This window comes from Crinia signifera, chromosome 5 (assembly GCF_055691185.1).
Source record: "Crinia signifera chromosome 5, ASM5569118v1, whole genome shotgun sequence".
In the NCBI taxonomy this organism is placed as follows: Eukaryota; Metazoa; Chordata; class Amphibia; order Anura; family Myobatrachidae; genus Crinia; species Crinia signifera.
In genome coordinates this window covers 29028620-29045417 of record NC_139221.1, presented here as the reverse complement: position 1 = coordinate 29045417, position 16798 = coordinate 29028620, and the positions used below count along the sequence as shown (strand labels likewise).

General features: G+C 43.8%; 1 protein-coding gene and 1 long non-coding RNA gene across 3 annotated transcripts in view; both read left to right on the top strand.

Annotated features, from left to right (window-relative positions):
• OXR1 (oxidation resistance 1) overlaps positions 1-16798 on the top strand; it is a 402412-nt gene that overhangs the window by 199330 nt on the left and 186284 nt on the right. The gene's annotated exons all lie outside the window — the stretch shown is intronic.
• Positions 15671-16268, top strand: LOC146079407 (uncharacterized). Its single transcript, XR_014474515.1, has 2 exons — positions 15671-15957; positions 16023-16268. It is a non-coding gene; the product is annotated as an uncharacterized LOC146079407 (long non-coding RNA).

Sequence of the window (16798 nt, the reverse complement as noted above, 5' to 3'; positions counted from 1 at the left end):
GCGCTCCCCGGGCAAGAACTAGAGGCACTCCATCTGTACAGATGAGGCCACGCCGTCCCCCACCAGCTGCAAGATTTTGACAAAATGGGGTGTGTGCACACGAGACACTCCAGCGCCCCATTCTGTCAGAAGCCCTGCAGCTGACTGCCCGCTCCCTGCCTGTTTCCCTGAAGTGGCCCCCATCTGATCCAGCAGACTCTGGCCCGGCTCATCATTCATCCCTATTCTCAGACTCTGTGGCTTAGTATGGAATTTAGCATTGTACCAGTGAATATTATGTACAGCCGCAGCCCAGTTGAGCAGCAGCTGAAACTTGTTCATTCATTTTGATTTGTTGTCCAAGAGGAGAATTACTATATCAGCTGATCATTTTTTAATGACAGGAAGTATTGATGTGACCTTGTTATGCTACATATCATTTATCAACATGGCTTTTATGGTAAGTCAGGGATTGAAACATAAGCAGTACTTCTAATAAGCGATACATCAGCTAATGTACTTGTAACTTGAATAGTTGCAACATAACTCCATCTAGCCTTCATTAGATACATTTAGACTGAAGAGAGCCCTCCTTCCTTTATCCGCAAAAGGACCACCGGAAAACCATAAGCCTATATTGCTCTCCTGCCTGGAGACAGTTTATGTGACATAAAGGCAGAGGCACCAATAACAGTCAGCATTTGATCTAAAGGATAGACGTTTAAGGGGACTAGGTAAAGCCCGGAACAGGAAGGGACCCCGGAACTCTATTCATCAATTTCTGCCATTCCAGAGCTGTCCACTCAGGGTGCTGACTTCCTGGGGGATGTCCCACCCCCAGTCCATACAGGGAGGTTGTCATCTCTCTGTCCTCATCTCCCTGGTGATAGATGTTACTTGTAGGTTAACTGGATGGGACACATCCACAGGCAAGCACCCCCCTGTCCGAGACACTACAAGCTCGAGCATAGAGTTTGCTGAATAGATCCTGTCTGATCTGGTGGTCCGTTCCAGATCCATTTTTTACACATATTCCCACATTTAAGTACTACTGTCATTAGTACAAACAAACCAGATGAATCAATGGTTAAAGGGACAGTCAGTTACCACCGGCATTGGCAGCCATTACACAATCCTCAGGAGCTAATGCATGTTTGCTCCCAATCATTTTCCAAAGCTTATATAGCAATAACTAATAATATAATAATGGACATCTTTCCACAATCCAAAAATGAGAATAACCCGAGCTGGCATCGGCCAAATTGTAATATTATTATAAAAAGTATAAATTACGGATAGGCTACTAGTGATAACGGGATCGGTATCAGAGGTGAAGGAAGTATTGAAATGAAAACAGGGGCTAATGTCTTTCAAGATGATTTTGAATAAAGAATCTTGGGACTTAGGAGGTTATTCTGGTTGGTACGGTCCGTTCCGAAATCTTTCTGAGCGGACCGCACGCCACGCTGTGCGGACATCGTAAGAAGAAACGCCCACAGGTCCTCCGCATTCGGACGGACTCACTCTTTAAGAAGAGGGTGTGTTTACGGACTACATCCAAACCATGCGTGTGCGGTGGCCACACACAAATTCTGCACAGTCTTACAGCGTCAGAAAGGACGGGAAGCTGTGACGGGAAGCGGGTATTAGTGATACCAAGTTCTGTCCATTGCTTGCAGTGTAAATGTGTCTAAAAAATGCTGCCGTGCTTTCAGCATATATTTGTGTGTTTTGTACCATTTAGGCTGCAATGGTTCAAATTGAAGCAATGAAAAGAGTGTAATTAATGAGTAATGAGTAGAGGAGTGGATTGTATTGTGTTCAGCTGACAGTGGTTCAGGTGCGGCCGTACTAATTGGGTGATCCGAATGCCTAGCGCATGACCGAGTGGTGTCCGCAAAGTAATACTTGCTTATGAAGACCGCATATTTCCTGGCTGTTGGTTCGTTTGCAGTCGGTGTTCTGTCCGAATGCACACCTACCAGAGTTAGTGCACTCCCTCGTGTACGCCCATATTTACGCCCAGCTTAGCCCACTTTGAAACTACGCCCTTGTGTAGTTCTGAATGACGCCCATATTACGCCCATATTTCCAGAGTGAATGCGGTGCACATTTCTGTACAGTATTAGTGAGAATGAGTACGGAGACCATGCGTGGCACATGCGCATTGCGTTGCCTACGCATGAGCAGACGGCTAAAAAACACCATCCGAAAGAATTCGGAAAAATTACGCATCGACCAGAATAAGGCCCTTAGAAACATGTGGCACATACAAAGTTATTGAGGTTACTCTAGAGCAGGGATGTCCAAACTGGTCCATGAGATCTACCAATGGTCCACATTTCCCAGGTCACCTAGCTGGTGCACATATGTTGTCATTACTGTCACATTTTCATATATCCTGCATTCATTCCTACTATAGATCCACAGGTTGCCTAATATACATGAACTGTTGGTAGATCTTAAGGACAGGTTTGGCCACCCCTGCTCTAGAGACATTAGCAACTTCACTTGCGTGTGGAGTGTGGTAGGATTGCCCAAGTGCAAATGACCAAGTGGAACATGTCGAAGATTGTGATCATCTTACCAGCGTGTATTGGTCCATCCAGGGCAAGCAAACGTATTTCCCTCTATCTGATAATGTGACCTCTTATGCCTTTTCCATGCTTCAGGGAAGAGGACCACAGGGGAGAAGCACTATAATCTTTAGCTGAAACACTAGTTTCACATCTTGTCAAAACAGCGGTAACTGACTGTATTACATTTTTGTTGAGCAAAATGCTGTAGGTAATGATCAGCTCACTGTACAACAAAAGCCTTTATGTGAATTAGAAAACGTAAGGGAAAATGTGATCAAAAATTTTTTGAAATTCCTAAGAGTGTCTGAAGCTCCAAAGACAAATCTCACTGGGGCTAGAGACTCATTCCCACCCTTACTTGAGCTAGAGACGTATTCCAAATATTCCAAAACTTCTGGTAACAGAGACTTATTCCCAAACTGAAGGGGCTAGAGCAGGGACCGGCAACTGGCGGACCGTGGTCCATCTCCGGACCGCAGAAGCCAGATCTCCGGACCTCAAATTACCAGAATGGCGGGGGATGCGGACACAGATCTCCTCCATCTGGCCCCATCCTGCTGACCTGCCCGTAGCTGCTTTGTGGAGCCAGGACTGCAGCAGTCAGCACTGAGGAGGTAACTGCAGGCGCTTCCTCCCATGGCTTTGTGAGTGCTGCTGCGGCGGACATTGCCGGAGGCTCTGACCTCCAGGAAGAGTGCGCACTGTGCTCCCTCGGTGGTGGGGGCTGCTGTTGAGAACTGTCGAGCATTGTTTGTGCAGTCCGAGTATTTCTAATAATTTTGATCGAGGTCCAAAAAACACAAAATCTAATATCTGATTTGTGGACCTCGATCAAAATAATTAGAACTATTCGGACTCCGTTAAAAATTACTTGCCTACCCCTGGGCTAGAGACTCATTCCCACCCTTACTTGAGCTAGAGACGTATTCTAAAACTTCTGGTAATAGAAAGTTATTCCCAAACTGAAGGGGCTAGAGACTCATTACCAACCACACTTGGGGTAAAGACTCATTCCCAACCTCACTGGGGCTAGAGACTCATTCCCACCCTTACTAGGGCTATAGACTCATTTCAAACCTCACTTGGCTAGAGACTCATTCCAAACCTCACTGGGGATAGAGTCCCATTTATCACTGGGGCTAGAGACTTTTTCCGAACCTCACTAAGGATAGAAAGACTCATTCCCACCTTTACTAGATCTAGAAACATATTCCTAATCTTACTAGGGCTAGAGACTCCTTCCAAACCTCACTGGCAAAGAGTCTCATTCCCAAGCTCACTGGGGCTAGAGACTGATTCCCAACCTCACTGGGGTTAGGGACTCATTCCAAACCTCACTGGGGATAGAGTCTCATTCCCAACCTCACTGGGTCTAGGGACTCATTTGAAACCTAACTGGATCTAAAGACTTACTTCCAACCTCACTGGGTCTAGAGACTTTGGACCTTATTCTGGTCCGATTGCAGTCAGCGTTCATTTGCACAGGGACCCAGTGGCGTAACTAAGTTTTGGGCGCCCCCCTGCCGTTAGGGGGGGAGCGCCCCCCCTCTGCCGCCACCCCGCCAAGCACCCCCAATCCCCCGCCGCCCCGCCGCCCATGCAAACCCCCCCCCAATCCCCTGCAGCCTTACCTATCGCGCTGGTCCCGGCGGCTCCGTTCTTCTTCTGCTGAGGACCACCACAAAATGGCCGCCCCCATACAGCAGACAGTTTCAGAGAACTGTGTGCTATATGGGGGCGGCCATTTTGTGGTGGTCCTCAGCAGAAGACGAAGCCGCTGGGACCAGCGAGATAGGTAAGTCTGCGGGGGATTGGGGGGGGGGGGGTGTAACTATAGCACCGCAGCCCCCGGCGCCCCCACATGCACAGCGCCCCCCGGCGGGGGCTGCGGTGCTATAGTTACGCCGCTGCAGGGACCAATGTTTGGTGTATGTGCAGCCGCATTTCTTCACACGGGCATACACTGGGTGTTTGCAGTCACGTTGAAAGGTTTGTTCGCCGGGTGCACACACCCAAGACTGCCGGGGCGGGGGATGGCAGCAAATAGTCGCACACATGGGAAGCATTGGGAATGCCCAGCATTGTCATGGGGATGCCCAAACAACTGGGTATTCCCATGGCCCAACACCATCTCCGCCCCATCCCTCCCTCCCCGCTGCGAATGGCCCAGCGACTGAGTAACACCCCTCAGTCATCAAATCTGTGAACAGTGACCCTCTGGCAGCCATATTTGTTTACCCTCCTGAGAATTATTGAAATATAGCGTATAGAGATAAAATGATATAGTGAAGATAGATACAGTTATTATAATGTGCTATTTACAAAGCGGTTGCTGTTTACAGAATAAAGTAGAAACTGGAATCAGCTGCGTGTTGGCCTTGAAATGGTTTATCCGTACAGCAATGACAAATTCTGCAGGTGTAATTTAACTCTGGTTTGATTTACAGTCGTCCCAATATTCTGTGGTTCTAGTATGTAATAAGCCTGTGGTGCAAGGCTGAATCCCTCAATCACTGTACAGACAGTTTAGTACAACAGATTATCTCGCATCTCTAACCTGAAAGGTGTCCTGTTGGAGCACATCTTTATAAGCGGACAGCAGAAAAAAAAAAAAACCTGCTATGGTCGTTTGATAAACATCTATTATGGACACTGCGCGAGAATCTTTAATGACTTTGCCCATTAGGTGAATGTCTGGGGAGCTGTGCTGAGAATGAAGGATGCTGGCGCACACGTACCGTGATGGGAATTAGGATCTGCTTGTTGAACAGACTAATCAGAAAGGGCGAAGGTATTTTGGATGTCGGCATTTAGAATCTTTGCAGAAAGCATATGGCACTGCACTTAATCAACAGGTGTTATCGTTTAGAAAGGTTACAAGGCAAATGTTGCTATAATGTACTGCAAATTACAAAGTCAGATAGGGATACAGAAAGTAATAGGGCAGAGTTTAGGCAGCGGAATCATGGAGTATAGCATATACAATGTCATATTATTTTATAATATTTTGTATTACAATGACAGTACAAAAATATATCTATCTACCAATTGAGCTGCTCCTGGCGATATAATCGGCATTCACCGCCTCGCAACAACCGATGGAAGGGGGCGTGTGCACACCGTTCTGTCAGAGCCCTCTGCCACCCACTGCTGGTCCCCAGCACTCTCGCAACCCCTGGAGGCTGGAGGCTGGCTGATATATCTATATATCTATTCTACAGAATCATATATAAACTTAATTACAAATGTAGGTAGTGTGGCAGGGACAACATCTTTACACATGAAAGTAATGCGGAAGATCCAGTCCAGGTTTTAAAGGAGCAGCAGCAGCAGCACGAAAACTGATCTGATCAAGGTTGGGATGATTAGCAGCACCTGTGGCTTCCTAATAAAAGTGTTTCCAGGGCAGGAGGTCATTGCTCCTGAATAGCTGCCCAAGTGATAGGCCAGGGTGTGGGAAACTGTAGCACTGGAGCATTGTGAAGAGTTTGTACTGTGTTGTGACACCTCTATGCTAAAATGCTGTAACCTTCCTTGCTTATGCTAATTACCTGCTACAATATAAAGACCAAGACTTCATCTTATCAAATGTATGTGATTCCTTGTCACAGCATACAGTAGTAATACAAAGTAGCTAGCTTTTTTTATCGCTGGCCATACGCAAGATGTATGAAAGGAAGCCGGAATTTGGGGGTGGTAACCGGACGTTTTCTGGGAGTGTCAAGAAAAATACAGGCGTGCTCAGGCATGTGAAGGGAAGTCGTGTGATGTCAGCTCTGGCCCGGATCACCCTGCTTCTATCGCCGCCGGCCTGCACACACTGCAGAAATCATTAGACATTGAGCATCTTGCAAATGAATTTGCTGCTGATCACAGCGCTGTGATATTTTTGCAAGCCTCGCACATCAATTGCGCGCAGGGCAGGATTTCACTGTAGCTGGCTGGCGGTTACTTGATCGCGGGGCTCTGCAAATTAGCAGCTCAGCGATCAGGTCTGAATAACCCCCACAATTTGGCCAGTTTTATTGGTGCAGTAACAGCAAAAGATAAAATAAAAGTTATTGCTGCTTGTTGCTAATTATACCCCCCTAAAATGTAAACTTTTAGGGAACACACTCTTTGGAACTTGCACAATTACCACGTGAAACATATGCATCATCGCCATCTAGTGGTGTAAGAAGATATTGCAACTTTAACTTGTTCAAGATGGAGTCAATTTGGTTTACATCTTTTTAGGTGTATTTTTAACGTAATTAAAACTCGAATACTGTAGCAAAACATACAATGTACTGTAATACAATAATCTAATAAAATATAGTAACACATATATAGCAACAAAGCACGGAATGGCAATACAGACATAGGGCCTGATTCTAGTTGCTTCAGTCCCCGGTATGTTCGCACAGGGGACCGGTGCTTTCTTTCTGCACATGCACATACAGTATGTGCCTGTGCCGGGCTGCTGCATGGGCGACTGCGGTGACTTGCATGGTTGCCATGGCGCTCACACAGGGGGGTGGCGGGAAGGTGGTTGCAGGCATTTGGATGCCCGGCTGCGTTTTAAGGCTCATTATGTAGCGAACTTTCGCTTCTTGGTGAGCCAACCAGAATGACCCCCATAATCCTGGTCATATCTGATGTGCCACATGACAACCATGCTGATTTGGAACTATTTCTGAGGGGCACCAACTGATCAACTCTATCTGTTAGAATGGAGCAGTAGAGGTAACCATAAACTAAAATAGCATGACATAGTGGGCTTCTACCTGTACAAGGTCCTTTTGGTCATCATTTGTGCCCCTCAGTGGTGAAGTTTATAGATACTCAGCCACCCCCCCCCCCCCCTGCATGCTCCATTAATTGTAGATAAATACTATCTTACCAACTTCAATGACATGCACTTTAAATGTCACAAAACGTGCCTGAAAACACCACTTCATGCAGTAAGTGATTCATCGCCTACCTGTCCTGTAGGTCAGAGTTTCTGGTTGTACTTGTATTGTGGAACTGGTGTATGGGCGCCACCATTTCCGATCCTCTTACTGTAGCTATTGTTTAGAATTGTTTATGTGCCTGCATCTTAGTGCTGCTGTGAGTTTCTTACCTAATTGTGCTCTCCACCTCTGGTGCTTCAGCTTGTCTGACTTTAGTGTGTTCCTGCCTCCTGTTTTTAAGTCCTGCAGATTTTAATTTTACCTGCAATTCAGCCAGTTGCATTCTACCCTCTGGAATAGTGTATTCTCAATTCTCCTGAAGATTTCCTGGATCTCTGATTGCAGTTATCCTTTGTTATTCCTGCAGTCAACTTATTTATCTGCTCCAGTTTCTAGCCTTACTATGGAATGCTCATTCAACTGAACATTATCATTTCAAGCCTGAGATGTTAGGACTTCAGCTCTTATCTGCTGTATTCCTCTGAAATGCCCACATATTACTGTATGTGTGTTTGTTTCATCAGTTTCCTACCACAGTATAAGCCCTCTATACGCAGGTGCAGTCTTGAAGTGTTCTGAGACTCTAGCACGCTTTATTGGTTCCAGCCCGCTTCCCAGTATTACTAGTCCTAGCCCAGCTCCAGTGTTTAGCATTCCTGGTTTCCATGTGAAGCATCTAAGTGAAACAACTTCACTCTCACTCTCACAGTATTCATTCTCACAAACTTTCCCTTTTCACCTCAAAAATATTTCCACGACCAGACCCTTGCTCACCTAGGATTGTACCAAAATCCTTATCCACTCTCTAGTCATTTCCAGACTGTTCAGATGCTGCTCCCTACCTCTGGAATTCTCTACCTCTTGGCTGGTGATATCCATGTGCAGGCCACACCCCCTTGTGACACCACTGCCCCTATAGTCCATGCTACCACATTACAGCCACTGTAGAAGATAAAGCATATTTCTACTTTATTCAAATAGGTTTGGCAGCTAGGCATAATGGCTTCATGGCCGAGTCATGTGGTAGAGGCTTTCTGGTGCTTTTTGATCATCTAAAATGTAGAACAACAACAGATAAAAGGCAGAAAGCATAAAAAGAGTATAAAAATTAAGTGAAATTAGATTTTCCGAGTAGTCATTCAGGGGAAGAGAAAAACAAAGCAGTAAATATACAGCAAATCTACAAAATATGACTCTTTCCTCAACGTTCACTCAGTGGTCACCTTCTGCAAACATTGGCATCTGCTGATAACCGCGTATCTCACATAATGCATATCGCTGGTACAAGCTGTCAGTGTGTTCCCTAGCACGTGAAAAGCGTCACAGGTGAAATGTTCTGTTACAGCAAGTATGCAAAGTAAGGAATGATCGCAGATTGTCAGGGGTGACAAGAGGGGGGGGCGGGCCCAGGTCTGATGGAGTAGCCCAGTGGGGACCCTGGTCTTCCACCCATCATCAGTAGCTGCAGCCGCTAATTTCTTCATCCTAGCACACACTGGGGGTTATTCTGGTTGTTCTGGTTGATGATGGTAAGGCTTGTGAGTCCACCAAACCCCACCTTGCGAATGGTGGCCTGGATGCCACCCATTTGCAGCATGTGTTCGCATACACAGCCTGCGAATGGATGTTTAACATAAACGGGGGAACACCCAACCAACCAACCATCGAAAGATGTGGTGCTTTCATGCATTTATAAAGTGACTCTCTCTGGTCACTTATATATGCATGCACTTTCGGACTGAAATGGGCGGGCAGCTGACATCCGGTGATGTCACCTGCCCGCCCCCAGCACCCACGTCACCGGACAATTACCATGGGAAAGCCCAGCATTCTCTTGGGAACGCCCATGGCACGTTGTGTGTTCCCATGGGCGAGTACCCCGGCCTGAGTGATCTCAACAGCAAGCATTCTACATACAGTTTGTCTAGGAGACAGCGCAAGACCAATTTTAATTCTTATAAAAAGTATATTTATTATACACAAATAACAATAAAAACAAGCAATTGATAATTATAATATAAAATGGTATATAATTTAATTTTGAAAAAATCAAACAGCATAGCCACATTTCTATATGTATAGCCTAATTTAAGGCAGTTACTAGTGTTCCTTTAAGGTCATTGCACTTTATATGGAGATTAGTTGCATAAATATAGTTACCCTTTTGGGAAGAACCAATGTAAAGTGGGCGCTGGATCCCTTGTTTTAACTCCCTGTATATGAGACCAGTGTATGTCTCATATGTATTGGGTATAAGAGTGAAAGGAAGACATATATTAATGAAATGTCTTAATAACACAAAACATATGTAGGAAAGGGAGTGGGATGGTAAGTTCCTGGGTATATAGGAGATCCCGTACCCTCACTCACTCAAAGTGTTTGTTATGCAGTCACATCAAGGTATCTTTAGATTTTTGTCTGTGGGACACCACTGTGCTCAAACAAAAAAGGAGTCGGTGCGTACCGTACTCACATGAACACGTATATTTCCTCTCCTATCAAGGTATCTTTTTGGTCCACTGGTTGTCCTTGAGTCCCCTTTGTATCAGGTGGTGCTCATACTTTCCCAGTGGTCCCCAAAAAAGGAGGAGAGTACAGATGGACTCAGTGATAAAGTTTTATTTGGGTAACAACGAATGGGTGCATAAAAACAAGCTGCCCCCAAGATGGTAAATATGAAGGATTACCTGAAAAAACGGTGCGTGGCCACCCACCGCTAACCAGGCAAGTCCAGGGGTACAGATGTTATCAGCACAGGTCCTCTCCACCAACGTGTTTCGACAGACAGGCTGTCTTTGTCAAGGAGTTAAAACAAGGGATCCAGCGCCCACTTTACATTGGTTCTTCCCAAAAGAATATCGACTACTAGAGGATTCCGGTGTTCCTCATCTTCCATTGTACGGCAGCAGGATCCTGGCTTTGCGCCTTGGGACTATACTTCTCTTTGTTCCAGTAAATATAGTTACCGTCTGTATTTTATTTTTATGGGTCAGTCCTGATCCTCCTTAAATGTGCGGTGCTACAAATTGGGGGTAAATGTGGTTGCGATGTCCCCCTGCACCTCCTATCCTGTAGAGAGCCCTTGATTGGATGTGCTCTATAATAGGTAAGGGGAGTTGTAGTCATCGCCACTGGACTTTCAGCAATATTCGAATATTGGTTACCGGCTATGACATCAACTTCACCTATGGAAGACAGAGCTGCAGTCTCTTCTCCACTGCTGGGTGTAAGCCGTATGATGTACCGTGGTAATTGATGCTAATGCCACCGTCTGACCGGCTGCTTGCTCCCAGCTTCCAAGCCGGCTGGTGGTGTAGGTGTAGATTGGTCTGCTGTTGCTCAGGGACGTACAGAGTCCGCTGGATGCAATAAACAGAAGGCACAAAGGGATTCCCCCAAACTGATGGTGGGGGAAGCAGTGCTGGTTGATTTTTAACCCCTTTTTTGACGTGTTTCTCAGCTGGATTTCTCAGTCTCTGCGGTTTCCTCAGAAGATTGAGCCATGGGACAGCCTTTAACAATCAGAGTACATAGGGCCTAATCCGGACGCAGTGTAACATTATATGTTTTTAATGAGCATATACATCAGGGTTGTCTACCCTCCCAGAATGGCCAGGAGGCTCCGGAACCTCAGGTACCCCTCCCGGCTTCCCGGAAAGGTGGGTAACCCTCCCAGATACCGCCCCCCATCTCCGCCGCGGCAGCAGTAATTTCCTGCGATTCGCGCTTTTCGGGCTATATATGCAAATCACCTCATTTAGCTCCGCCCCTCCTCGAAGACCCGAAAATTGCGGGATTTGCAGTGCTAGAGGGCGGGGCTTTATGACATCTACATCAGGCCCCACCCCCGAAGTGCTGCTGACAGTCTCCTCTTTGGGCTTCTCCCGGAGAGGAGACTTTAAAAGTAGGCAACCCTGATATAGATCCAAAATATCAGTTATTTAGCAATTAACCCAGATTCCTAACAAAGCTGATTATTTTTTTCATACAAATATGCAAGAGACAGCATTCACCACTACACAGGAGCGTTTGATGCTGGAGTTAAATCATTCGCCTTAATTTGCAGTTTGATGTGACCTTGTTCGGGTTCTTGTTTCCTGCCAGGAGCAATAACAGATAAATTCCCGCTCTGCAGGGTAATCATTGTAGAGATAAATGAATTAAGAAATTGCATTAGCAAAGCAAGACTCCCTCTAGTTCAGTTAACTGGATTTATGTTATTCTATTTTTACATTTTTTGCCATATTGTGCTGGTAAGTAACAATAGGTATAGCTAGATCTCTACCAAAATAATTGGTGCATCTCACAACAGCCAATATAATGAAGTCAATAACCTGGATATCACCTCAGTACACATTTTATGAAAGTGAAATGAGAAAATACATGTCTATAATAATATACCGAGGGCTTATTCCTGGCCGGCAAGCTCAGCTGCAGCAGGACTTATAAAGCAATCACGCAGGTCCTGGGGCATTTCTATCACACCAACAGCTTGCACCCTGCAGTCATTGCAGAAGCCACAGCCAGAGTAACACTTACAGTTACCATAGCCCACATACACACAGCTTGTCCTGTGACACGATAAGTCACAGAACCCTACTGTACATCCACACTGCTTCACACACAGCTGTACCCCTGAGATTTTACACTGTAACACACGTACGCATGGCATGATGATAGCTACAGTCACTGCATCAGCCTATCATTATTTATTTACAGTATCTTATATAGCGCAGCAGATTCCATTGCGCTTTACAATAGTAGACAGTGATAAAACAAACTGGGCAACAACAGACAGACTTGGAGGTAGGAGGGCCCTGCTGCAAGCTTACAATATAGGGATATAGGAGGGAAACACAAGGACAGGCACCAGTAATAGCATAGCAGTCCCACCTAGTTGCAAGTCCATAAGGGAAGCTATATAATACATAAGTGCCTCAGAGGGTTATACGTGTGGAACTTAAACATGATAGGCTTGCCTGAAGAGGTGAGTTTTCAGGGAACGCTTGAAAATTTGGAGGCTAGTGGAGAGTCTTATTGTGCGTGGAAGGGCATTCCATAGGATGTGAGCAGCCCAATGAAAGTCCTGTAATCGTGAATGGGAGCTAGTGATCCGTGCAGAAGAGAGCCGTGGATCTTGTGCAGAGCAGAGCGGAGTGGTCGAGATGGGAGATATTTTGTGATAAGTAAAGAGATATATGCTGGTGCAGTATGGTTAATAGCATTATACAGTATGTGAGTAGAAGTATTTTATATTGAGGTTGGTAAAAAACAGGAAACCAATGGAGGGACTGGCAGAGTCGAGCAGTGCATGGTTATGAGATTTAGTAGTGTCTTGTGTTGTATTTTGGATATGTTTTTTAGATTCATATAACATGATTTGGATAAAGATTGTGGGGCACAAAGGACAGTTCAGTGTCAAGGATTGACCCATAGGCAACAAGCTTGTGGGGTAGGGTAGATTGTCAAGTTGTCAACAGTTATGGAGATATCAGGATGGTAACTGTTCTTTGCTGGTGGGAATATGAGTAATTCCATTTGGGAAATATTGAGTTTGAGGTGGCGAGAAAACATCCAGGATGAGATGGCAGAGAGGCAGAGGTGATTAGTTTAATAAGAAAGGAAGTATAGATTGAGAAAAGCAGAGGACCTAAGACTGAGCCTTGCGGAACACCGACTGTCAGAGGTAGTGAAGAGGAGGTAGAATCAGAGAAACGAACACTAAAAGAGCGATCAGATAGGTAAGATGAGAACCAGGAGAGGGCTGTATCATTTAGACCTAGGGAGGGTAGTGTTTGTATCAGAAGAGTGTGATCAATAGTGTCAAACGCAGCAGAGAGATCTAGAAGAATAAGTAGTGAGTAATGGCCTTTAGACTTAACAGTGACCAGATCATTCACCACTTTAGTCAGTGCTGTCTCAGTGGAGTGTTGGGAACAACAGCCTGACTGAAGTGGGTCTAATAGGGTGTGAGAGTTAAGAAAGTGTGTGAGGCAAGAGCAGACAAGTCTCTCGAGTCGCTTGGAGAGGCATGGGAACTGAGAGATAGGATGGTAGTTAGAAAGATAGTTATGGTCAGAATTGTGTTTTTTCAAAATGGGAGTAATCACTGCATGTGTGAACAGAGAAGGAAAAGTACCAGTAGCAAGAGAGAGAGATTGCAGATTTTAGTTAAGGTTGGGATAAGCACAGGAGATAGAGTTTTAATGACTTGTGCAGGTATAGGATCAAGAGGAGAGGTAGTGGAGTAGGAGGATAGGATGAGTGTGGATACTTCCTTTTCATGTGTGGGCTCAAATGAAGAGAAAGTGCCAGAGGGTTCATGTGGGAAAGTAAGTAGGTTAGAGGCTGCAGAAGAGCATACCATTTCCTCTTGGATATTATCACTATTGTCATAAAAATTGGAGACAAGTTCTTGAGCAGTGACAGTAGGAGGAGGGGGAGGGTACAGAAGAGACTTAAATGTGTTAAAAAGTCACTTAGGGTTGGTGGCATGAGAAGAATGGGGTCCAGTTCTAATCCACAGGGTCCCTTCATGTTGGCTTTATTGAGGATGCTTGCCTCCTGCTCCTTATAGCCTTAAAATGCTGAAGGGGTCCACATTAGGATAGCTTGAGTCCCAAAATAGAAATAGTGGTAGAACAAAGGCCGATATGGTTACTGGACACTGGATGGTGCTTTCAAAAAAAGTTAAGCTGCTGTTGTCACCTAACAGGATCCACCAACGCGTTTTACTGTATGCCCAGCCTTATCAGGGGCTGGCAATGGTCAGCCGAAACAGCTGTTGGGTCTGCTATATATATGTGATGTATTATTTGCAAATGTAAGCTTTCTAATGCAATTGTTTTTCTTCTTGAAACTGGTGGTCCTTTACTCTCTCATGTACCATGTGAGATAAGTGTAGTTTTTGACTATTGATTTATGGACTGTGCTCCTCTAATATTAAACTGCAGAGTGCAGAGTTCTATTACACACACACATATATATATATATAATATATATATATATATATATATATATATATATATATATATATATATATACATATATATAAGATAGGATAAGGCGGCACTCCGGCGACTTGGAAAAAATACAAACAGAGACCTGTCTCTTTTGTCAACGTTTCGAGAAATTTAATCTCGTCTCCTGATGACAAGATTACATTTCTCGAAACGTTGGCAAAAGAAACAGGTCTCTGTTTGTATTTTTTCCAAGTCGCCGGAGTGCCGCCTTATCCTTGTACTACATAGTGGAATCCCGAGGGGTTGCCAGAGGAAGGCACCTGGTGCTATTACCAGGAACTGAGCTGTGGAGTGCTGGCCCAACACTGTTTATATATATATATATATCCAAACAATATCACTAACAATTTGCGCTAGACTACAGGCGGTCGCCAATAACACTAGACCCCCTACTAGAGGGATCCTATACAATCCAATACACAACCCAATAGTGTTATTTAGGCGCCCTTCAGTGATTAGACAATATAATATGTTATGTCTTTCCAATCAATGTAAAAAAATTATTATTTTGCAAGACTTCTCATTAAGTATAAAACATTTATTTATAAAACACATAAAATGCAAGTGCTCTTGGAAAAGGAGTATTCTCTTTGAATCAGGATCATACCAAGTACCCAACGCGTTTCGTCTCTTTATGAGACTTCATCAGGGGATTGATACTTATAGTATGAATCTTAATTGAATTAAAGTTGTTTTTAGCTTGTAGAATAGTAGGGATAATTTTTATTCACACTGTATTTTCAAAGTGTACTGAAAGTAGTTACTGTTTTTTTATCCTTAATTAAAGAACTTTTTCTTATTTTCTTTCTTTTTAAAATAGAACTGGACCAATTATGAAAAAAGTGGTCCCATACACTACTGGATATTCATGGGGACATGATGCTCAAAGGCCAGTGAATGAAAATTAGGTAGACAAGGATGGCCAATAAAGGCAGAATCTTCAATTTAAACCTTCAATGTGTGATCCCTTAGTTTACTCCCAGGTTTCAATTGGGGAAGTAAATAAGCTGGTATATGGTTTTAATTTTCGGCCTCCAAAAAGGTGATAAATAATCACTTCCTAATTTTTGGGGTGGAGAAAGAATTCCCCTTAGTGTAGCCTGAACCTGTGTACTCTCCAACATCCAAAGAGCAACTTGCTCTTTGGATGTTGGAGAGTACACAGGTTCAGGCTACACTAAGGGGAATTCTTTCTCCACCCCAAAAATTAGGAAGTGATTATTTATCACCTTTTTGGAGGCCGAAAATTAAAACCATATACCAGCTTATTTACTTCCCCAATTGAAACCTGGGAGTAAACTAAGGGATCACACATTGAAGGTTTAAATTGAAGATTCTGCCTTTATTGGCCATCCTTGTCTACCTAATTTTCATTCACTGGCCTTTGAGCATCATGTCCCCATGAATATCCAGTAGTGTATGGGACCACTTTTTTCATAATTGGTCCAGTTCTATTTTAAAAAGAAAGAAAATAAGAAAAAGTTCTTTAATTAAGGATAAAAAAACAGTAACTACTTTCAGTACACTTTGAAAATACAGTGTGAATAAAAATTATCCCTACTATTCTACAAGCTAAAAACAACTTTAATTCAATTAAGATTCATACTATAAGTATCAATCCCCTGATGAAGTCTCATAAAGAGACGAAACGCGTCGGGTACTTGGTATGATCCTGATTCAAAGAGAATACTCCTTTTCCAAGAGCACTTGCATTTTATGTGTTTTATAAATAAATGTTTTATACTTAATGAGAAGTCTTGGATAATAATAATTTTTTTACATTGATTGGAAAGACATAACATATTATATTGTCTAATCACTGAAGGGCGCCTAAATAACACTATTGGGTTGTATATATATATATAGAGAGAGAGAGAGAGAGAGAGAGAGAGAGAGAGAGAGAGAGAGATGTGCGCTCTGTTCACCACTTAATAACCATACATTGGTACATAAAATGTATATTTATTCAGACTTTCTTTACAGTATAAATGAAATAGTTTTTCAATAAAAACAATGACAGCAATGTAGATTCCAGATTCAGATAAGATGTTGTTCAAATGAATGACAGGAAGAAGATCCGACTTCAAAACAAATAGACTTCTTTAACAAACGAAACCCTACGCGTTTCGTCCCTTAGGACTTCATCAGAGGCAAAAATGAAGATCTGAATGTGAATCAAGTCTGGACAGTGCCATACATAAAAGTTTCTTCCAACGATAAAAGCTGGGTATAGATGCTGAGTGGATAAGATAACTGACCACGTCAGTTCTGGTAAAACCTCTGT